Here is a 9055-nt window from a genome sequence, read left to right as displayed (position 1 = left end):
GTCCTCTGGCAAGCGGCACCGAGGGCTGTATCGGCTGGGGGAAGCAAATCCAATTTGCTTTTCAACGCCATTTACAGCCTGTTTCTTTCATCCTAACAACACGTGGTATCGAAGCCGAGAAGGTAGAAGTTTTGACGTTAGGAAACTTTCCCCAGACTCTGTCTAGCCAAGGGGGTGTCGTCTTCCGCAGCCCAGGCTGGGGCCACGTCAGGTGGACGGGCATAGAACAGCCCCGTTTCTCATGCATCGTCTTTCTCTCTGATGTGCCAGGGGTTTGCGGAATAAACGACTTTGCCAGCCAGTGAGCGGAACATAAAATCCGCCGAATTACATCCTACTTAGGAGTTTCCAAAAGGCGGCTTTGGAACAAATTCCCAGGGATCAGTAGGATAGGCAGTGGTGTAGCTAATATGTGTATACACACATAGTGAACAAAGCCTGTCTTCTAACTGTTTAAACAGGCAGGGGTGGAAGGAGGACTGGAATTCATAGTCAACAGCCCATTGTTCTGCTGGCACTCTTCCCTTCAACCCCACCACCCTCGCTGGGCAATCAGTAGTGGATGCTAGTGGCCAGTTCCCCGGTCAGGTGAGGGGTGGGGTGGTTGAGGGGAGCCATATTGGATGGTGGGCTTTGTGGGCAGACTGGATAGGGAGTCGGAGCTGGTGGCGCGGAGGCAAGGCTGGGAGCAACACCAGAGGGGCAAGGACCCGGAAAATGGCAGTCGCGACGCAGGCAGGGGCTCTGCAGCCCAGGAGGGCGGAGGGGGTCAGTGAACACACAGCAGTGGGAGGTCACGGGGTTCCTCTTGGTGGTGTGGTAGTGGTGGGCAGTCAAGGGTGTGATGGTGATGGGTGCCGGTGGAGGTGAGTGTCAGAGAAGGAGATGAATAGAACAGAGACTTGGGGACAATGTGAGGCACGTGTCAAAAAGCCAGGAGGCACACGGATTCCTCAAGTCAGGGAATGGCTCTAGGACTAGGCAGGCAGTCCCGACAACGGCCGGGACATAGCACGGACAGGACAACCAGACAAGGGGATCCTGTCCAGCTCAGCCCCCAAAGCACAGCCTGGATTCCATCACTGGCCAAGAGTCACTCTGAGGATAATTGGCCTGGGCTCTGCGAGTGGGAGCAGGTTTAACAGTAAAGAGTCAACGGCGTGTGAGTGGTGACCGTGGGGTTGGTCGTCACGGGGGAGGGAACAGAAATGGACAGAGATCCAGTGCCCCAGCATCGGGGAGAATGGAGGCGATGTGCTGGGAGCGTGTGTCTTGCCACCCTAATGCAACCGTGGAATTAAGAGGGCTTGTCACTGTGGCTGCCATAAAATACACCTTCCCAGTTTCTCCAAGGCTGTCGAGTAAATACTCTGGGATTGGCGGATTGGCCATGACCCTGCGGTGGGCCTCGGGAGAGAAGTTAGCAGGCAGCAGAGGTGGCATGGTGTTTGTAGCACGGGCTCAGCAGTGGCCCTTGGCCCTACTTCCTGAGCTGCCTTCTGTGTCTCTCTTGGTTTCTCTGGCTAAAGAGTCGACCTGGATTAGGGTCTGCCTCTCTACCTCTGGCTGACCAACTGCCCCTCACTTCCCAAAGCTGCTCTCACCCAGGACAGGGACTTTGGTTCTCTGTCCTCCGTCTCCAAGGCAAGAGGCTGGCTCCTGGTTCCCAGCAGCCCAGCCTGTGCTGGAGACCCTTTCCCTACTTGCTTGGGGTGGGAGATCAGTTGGCTGGAGACAAGGGAAGTGGAGACAGAGGTGAAGCATCCCACAGGAGGGAGGCCAGGAGGGAGGGCATTTGCGGCTGTCTTTTGCCTCTCCCGTCAAATGGAAACTAGGACACCCGAATCCTAGTCCCAGCTCTGCTAACTCTTCCGTTCCATCCCACCCATTCTGTTCCACCCATTCTATTGCATCCCATCCGTTGGATTCCATCCCATTTGATGGGCACCTACTATGTGCCAGGCAACGTCCTAGGTGCTGGAGAGACAAAACTGACACGGTGCCTGCTCCCCGGGAGCTCATATTTCTGTGGAGGAGACAGACGGTAAATGACATCCTGCCGTTAGACAAGGGGAGCGGACAGACACAGGTCTAGGGATGAATCCTGGATCACTCGCTAACCTTGGGGAAATCCTGCAGCTTCGCGGGGCCTGATGTCCTCGTCTGTCGACTTGGAGGTTCAACCAGAACAATCCTTCATATCCCTTCCCAGCTCTGACGTTTCCATCTTTTCAAATTTCCTTTTCTGTCATCTGCCTATTTACTTACTTCTTTCTGCCTCCACTCGCGTCCAAAATAATTTGAGGCTATTGTCCGTCCCCAACATTCTTTCCCTCCAGGGGATGCAGCGTCTCCTAGTTTTCAGTGGGACTCGCATTTGGCCAAAGCAGAAACGAGAGCTGCCCGTCCTCAGCGCCCTCTCGTCCGGGGCCACTCTCGCCCCTTCATCAGCGTCCGCGGTGCGTTTCTGCTCAGCAGGGAAGTACTGAGCACCTGTGCTTGTCCACACCATTGCTGTTTCCTGCCTGCCGCCAGCTGGCTCCTCAGGTTCTAACTCAGCTCTGACCTTCCTCGGCCTTTGACCTTGTCCATCCAGATGGACTTGGCCCTTAGGCACGGACCCGTCCTCGGTTCACCTTTGTGGCCCGTGCACACGCAGATATCTACTCTTATAATGACCACGAACCCGCTCATTGGAGATAATAAGAATATTGGGGATGATAGTAATATTGGAGTGTATAATAACAGCAATATTGGAGAATACAATACAGTATAACATGATTTTACAGTGCAAAGTCCTCTACACAGATTCAGTGGGGGACAGCGATTCACCAGAAGCCTAGGGTGTGCTGACTCATGATAAGCAAGGGGTGGGCAGAGGTGGGATCCGGGGAGCTGGCCGGGCACAGAAGTGGCGCTGGGAGACGTGTGGTGGGAGCTGGGATCAAGGGTTTTGAGGAACTGGGTAAGACTTCAGGGGCTACAGCTGTAGGCCCAGCACAGCCCGTGTCACCTCTGTGTCAGATGCCTCAGCCACGAAGCACTCCTGATGGCCTTGTTTCCTCCTGGTTCCATCCAGTAAATAGTTACCGCTGTCTATGTGGCATCCATCTGACGAAGGCACTGGAGCTCTCGTGGCTGCCGCCTCTCCCAGACCCTCAGCACAGGGTGCGGAGATCTCTGGAATCTCGACGCGTGGCCACCAGTGTGGACGTGTATTGGAGAAACGTACTGAGCACCCAGAGCTCGGCAGGGAGCGGGTGAGAGCCTCATCTCGTCCCTTAAGGCTCCCACGCCATTCCGGTGGCCGTGGTGGCTGCAGGTTGGACTTCCTCACTTATGTCTGTCCCTCTGCAGCCTCCTGTCCTGGGGTGGCTCGGACCCGGTCACGTAAGCTCTGGTTTTAGGTGATTCGAGGTGGGGCGCTGGCCCTCCACAAAGGATAAAAGACACCGGGGACAAACCGATCACTCCTGCAGGCCTGACCTGCCTAGAGGGTGGGTTGAAAGAGATTCAGTGTGGCTGTTTCTATCTCTGGCACTTCCTCCTTCCAGAAGCCACCTCTGCTTACAGACCAATCCCTAATTTCAAGCCTACCCAGCATTCCCTTTGACTTCTTTTAATTAAGAGATATTTGCATGATGGCTTCAAGTGGCCCCTTTATCTGGATGACTAGTTCTCAGAGGGGTGATACCACACTCTCTTTTCCTTCCTGATTCTTACCAGTTACCCCAACACTATTTATAATCACACCAAAATATTATAATTACCCAAACACTATTATTATAATAGAAGACTTCTCCAAAGCGGGGGGGGGGGGGCGGGAAATCAACGTCCCACCCGCCACCCAGTTATTACAAAGCACTTTGATTTTTCTTGATCGCCGTTTAATTTTTGTCCTTAGTCATGCTTACCTCGTAGAGTTATTGTAGTGGAATCATGTTTTATGTCCTTATGTTTTTCTCCTTAAACTTCAAAGTACTTTCAAATGTTCTGGCAGGAGCATTTTTCCATGTTTCTACCTGCTGCTTGCCCCTGGACCTCCCTCCATAGTTCCCTCTGCCAACAGCACCCGGCAGGCACCCTTGGCCAGAGGAAGCCCAGACAGTTCTGGGGCTGAGGCAGGCAGCTTCTAGAAATCATTTAGCAAGTTCTTGGAAGAAGCAGGCACAAGGGCTTCCCAGGGCCTCCCCTCTCTGTCCCTCCCTTTCTTTCTCCCTTCCCCATCTCCCCCCACCCCCAAGCTGCTGTTTGGTTAAACATGTTTCTGCTTCGGTTGTTTTCTTCCCACATGCTAAGGCTTGGGGAATAACTACATTGCAAACTATCGAGCAGAGGCTGAAATCCACGCATTACATCCTGCTTAGGAGTTTCCAAAGGCGGCTTTGAGATGGATTCCCAGGGATAAGTAAGATCAAAAATACACCGGGTAATGTTTGTACACACACAGAGTGAGCAAAGCCTTCCAGACTTGTTAACAGAGGAAGGTGGGAGGGGTGGGAGGGGAATGCGTTTTATGGGCTGGGGCTCCCGTAACCCACCCAGCCCAGCCCAGGGTGGGCGGTGGGGGCGGGGGAAGCTGCTCTGGGACAGAGCCGCTGGCCCTGTGCTGCCTTGGGGACACATCATCTCCTGACCTGGTTTGGGCATTGGGTGGTATCATTTCTTAGAAGCCCTTGGCCATGTTATTGAAACATGGGCTGTCCAGGGTGCTGACGGGTACGGGGTCTTGTCCCTAAGGGGACCTCTGTGGTGCGGGGCCTGAGATTAAAGTCTGACTAAGGTGCTGCTTTGGCAGCTGGTGAAATTGGGAGGACCCCAAAGCATCTAAACTAATGTTCCCTTCCTCACCCTGCTTCCACAGATAAGGGTCCCCAACCACACCACTGTCCTTTATCCACGGGGCAATTCTGGTCATGCTCATCCCTGAATGATTCAAACAAGCGGGTCACACCTTCCCTCAGGAACCAGGGGGCATCTCGCCCTCTTTCCACTACAAAGCCTGCCTTCCACAGCCCCTGTTGTTCCCTCTGTTCCCGAGGGCATCCCCCCGGGTGGCTCTGCACAGCGTGAGACATCCTCGCTCTCGAGATTTGAGCATCTGTGACCAAGGGACTGCTTGCTCTCCATTTCACCTGTCTGGTGTTGGGTGTCGTGTGTCCCACTGTCCCTATCATCCTAGGGCGGGAATCCCTCCTTCGCCCGCACGGGGGGCAAGAGGTGATGAAAACAACCCCAGAAACACCGAGTGTGGGCAGGGTTCAGAGTCTGCCTGTGCAAGGTGTGACCCCAGGTAGGCACTAAGACCTTTGGGCCTCGTATCCTCACCTGCCCACTGGGACTGATTTCTGCCCTTCCTTGTGGCATTGCCAATGCACAGGGTGATGGCCCCACTGCTGTTCTGACAGGGGCTGGGGCGGGGGACAGGAGGCATGAAGAGCTCTGCGAAATGACGGGCACTTGTATGCATCAAGTATTATCGCTATCATTACCGTTGCACGATTGGATTCCCGTCTCTTGAAGCACATTCGCTTTATTTTCATTGTTTATCTTTTTCCATTGGAAGCAGCCAGAGACATTTTGTGCGTAAGTTTCTCCGTCAAGCCTCCCAGCTTCTCCATCGAGGAGTCGATGATCTGTAAACAAACGCCTCCATGCACGGGGGAGGGTCCCCCCCCCCCATTTAAAGGCACCTTAGGGGGAACCCTTTTACAATGAGAATTATTACCCTGTAACGTCTCTATTTGTGAATTTGGAGTTTTGCTTAGCAAGTATACTTTGAAACGAAGACCATGTGTCCTGTGAAACAGACCAGGAGCAGGTGGATGGGACTCTTCCCCCTTCTGGGAGATGGCCCCCTGGCCACAGACACAGCCAGGCGGGGCTTGCCTCTGTTAGGAAGTTTGCTTTTAAGAACTCAGTGGCGAATGAAAGGTGATGCTGGGGAGGAGGTCTGTGGGTTAGAGAGAGCCCCAGAAGCAGTCATGAAGGACCCCGCTTCCAGGAAGTCTTCTCTGATTAATCTTACCTTCGGCCTGATGGCTCCGTCGCCTTTTCGTTTTAATCCCTACCCCGCTCTCCCTCATTTCTTTCCTGTGCCTGCAGTTCAGGCCCCCTTACTCCCTTGCCTGCCCCTCTCGGCTGCTGCTTCTTTCTACAGCACCACCTTCCCTTGGGGACCCTCCTTTCTCCCTCTCCTCCCGTCACGCCTGCTTCTCCCACGCCCTCTGCTTCTTCCTCCCCCCACCCCCGTTCCACCCTGAACCCCTCGATCTGTGTCACAGAATCGGAAAGGCAGGCTCCGTGGCCTCCCCTGCCGCAGCCTCCCTCGAGCGCCACCACGCGGAATTGCCTGCGGTCCTGTCCCATTTTGCCCTTCTGTGGTCAGGATTTGCACAAATGAACCCGGGGTCCCAGCCTGGGGGCCCGGGGCACTGAGATCTGGAGTGTCAGCCTCCAGCCCGGCCCAGCTGCCCCCCTGGAAACAAGCTGCTGTCTTGCCCAAATGACAAAAATAAAAGAAATAACGGGGCAGGGGCCTACGCGGGCAGGCCCGGCGGTACCGAGCGAGACTTCCCACCAGCCTGTTCACCAGCTCCTGCAAGCTGGGCTAATTAGAGGGGCCCTGCAGTCCCCGTGGTAATTTGCTTAAATGGAAGAAGTTGATTTCCTCTCCTCTTTCTGTTCTCAGGAATTCCAGTTTTAGGCTCTGGCAGTCTCTAACCACCACTCCCCCTGGCCCTCTGGGGACGTGTTTGCTATGGAAATATGCAATTAATATTGCAGCGATCATAATTGCTAATTATTAAAACAATGCCACCCCCTTTTCCTGGCCTAGTTTCATGTTTAAAACCATTTAAATAACAGGGAGGAAGAAAAAAAAAAAGGGAGAAAAGTTAAACACCAGTGCTGAACTTGTGCAGAAGCCAAATGAGAGGGTCCCTGGGCAAGCCGGGCACTTGTCCTGGCATCTGGAAGGACAGGGCTCTCCCAAGCCCAGCATTTAGACTCCCCTGGAGCCATGTACTAGATAAAGTGAGGTACACATTGCACTTTGATCATGGGAATCCCACTTTTGCAGTGACACAGGGCTATTTTCTCTTTGTTCTGACCGATGCCCAGACCATGGCGTGACTCAGTGCCCCGTCTCCCACCTGAAATTTCCCCCAGCTCACTTCCTTAGAGCCAGGGCAAGTCTTGTCTGGGAAGAAACAATGCAGTGGACTCACTGTGTGGTTACTCCAATCGTAGAGCGGAGAAGTGTGTTTCCAACGCATAACTACAGAACCATCGTTTCTATTGGTTCTTTCAACAGGACTTTATCGGTAACAACCGCTGCTTGGTCGCCGCCCTAAGGCATGACGGGATGACGTCAGCCCAGAGCAGAAGGCTTTCAGTGCTCTTCTCCCGCCCTCTACCCCACCTCTCGGGGCCAGCCCTAAGCCTTAAGTGTGGCATCCCAGGGCTCTGTGATCCAGGCTCCTTCCTTTTGTCCAGCCACCTCTACCGCGACTCCCCACCCCAGCCAGGCTGGCCGTTCCCCAAATGGAATACTTCTGCATTTCCACGTCACGTCCATCTCAGCTTTACTCAGCAAAATTCGATGTCATCCTTAAAGATGTGCCTTAAATCTCTCTCTTTTCCAAAGCACCTTCTTTACAGAGACTCTCCTGTCCTCTGAACTCCCTGGCAAATATTTTGTCCCTCATGGGCCCTCGCTGCACACTTTTTTTTTTTTTTAACCTGGGCCATTTCCAGATGTATCTTCCAGTTCTGACTCAATCCTAAGCTTCTTGAGGATGTGGATTTGTACTCCCTGACCTTACTGAGGTCTGCTTCTCCAGAGCCTAACCTTATGCTTTGCATACAGGAGGGGTTCAATAACGACGAAGGCGGAAAATGGTAAAATTCGGGAGGGTTGCAAAGAAAAAAATGGTCATGGTCACTTTGTTACTTTCCTGGGGCCGCTGTAACAAAGCAGCATTAACTGAGTAACTCGAAACAATAGAAATTTGTTTTCTCACCCTTCTGGAGGCTGGATGTCCAAAATCAAGGTTGGGCCGTGCTCCCTCGGAAATCTCCATCCTCCCTTCTTCTTCCCGCTTCTGGTGACTGCTGGCAGTCCCTGGTGTTCCTAGTCACATAGATGGCCACTCCGACCTGTCTTCTATCACATGGCCTTCTGCCCGTGTGCGTCTCTGTGTCCAAATTTTTCCTCTTCTTGTAAGGACACAAATGACCTCATCTTAGTTTGATTACATCTGCAAGGACTCTATTTCCAAGCAAAGTCACATTCTCACGTTCCAGTGCGCACGATTTTTGGGAGACACTCTGTCACCAACAGGATAATGGAGATGGATATGAGGTCTTCATGCCTTTAAAGCCCGAGTAACTTGGAAAATGTGGGGTTGGAGACAAAGAACGGAAAGATTACGTGTGCTTTTTGTCATGTGGCCGGTGGAACAGTCATCCAGAAGCAGGAGGTCTGGCAGGATGGGACTGAATGGGGATAATAAATCGACCGTTATCAATTGGTTATCAATTAACTAGAGGGATGAGCAGAATCTAAGCTTTGGACTTCATTCAATAAAACTTTTTTTCTTTTTTTTCTTTTTTAAAGTTTATTTATTTTTGAGAGAGACAGAGACAGGATGCGAGTGGGTTGGGGCAGAGAGAGAGAGAGAGAGAGAGGCACAGAATCCGAAGCAGGCTCCAGGCTCCGAGCTGTCAGCACAGAGCCTGACATGGGGCTCGAACTCACGGACTTCGAGATCATGACCTGAGCCTAGGCCGGATGCTCAACCGACTGAGCCACCCAGGCGCCCCGAAGCATTTTTTTCTTTTCTTTTCTTTTTTTAATGTTTATTTATTTTTGAGACAGAGAGAGACAGAGCATGAATGGGGGAGGGTCAGAGAGAGGGAGACACAGAATCTGAAACAGGCTCCAGGCTCTGAGCTGTCAGCACAGAGCCCGATGCGGGGCTCGAACTCACGGACCGCGAGATCATGACCTGAGCCTAGGCCAGACGCTCAACCGACTGAGCCACCCAGGCAC

The 9055-nt window shown here is 53.0% G+C and overlaps 1 long non-coding RNA gene across 2 annotated transcripts; it reads right to left on the bottom strand.

Annotated features, from left to right (window-relative positions):
- Positions 1-2715: 2715 nt before the first annotated feature.
- Positions 2716-8382, bottom strand: LOC109275748 (uncharacterized). Of its 2 annotated transcripts, XR_002084349.2 has the most exons (4): positions 8025-8382; positions 7230-7351; positions 5493-5636; positions 2716-3490 (listed from the first exon to the last, which is right to left on the bottom strand). It is a non-coding gene; the product is annotated as an uncharacterized LOC109275748 (long non-coding RNA). The 2 variants fall into 2 exon arrangements; XR_008422282.1 differs by having other exon boundaries at positions 2716-5636.
- Between the last annotated feature and the right edge of the window lie 673 nt (positions 8383-9055).

The sequence above is a fragment of the Panthera pardus genome, unplaced genomic scaffold, assembly GCF_024362965.1.
Source record: "Panthera pardus isolate Hobbes unplaced genomic scaffold, ASM2436296v1 HiC_scaffold_15, whole genome shotgun sequence".
Taxonomy (NCBI): Eukaryota; Metazoa; Chordata; class Mammalia; order Carnivora; family Felidae; genus Panthera; species Panthera pardus.
This window is presented reverse-complemented; position numbering and strand designations above follow the sequence as displayed.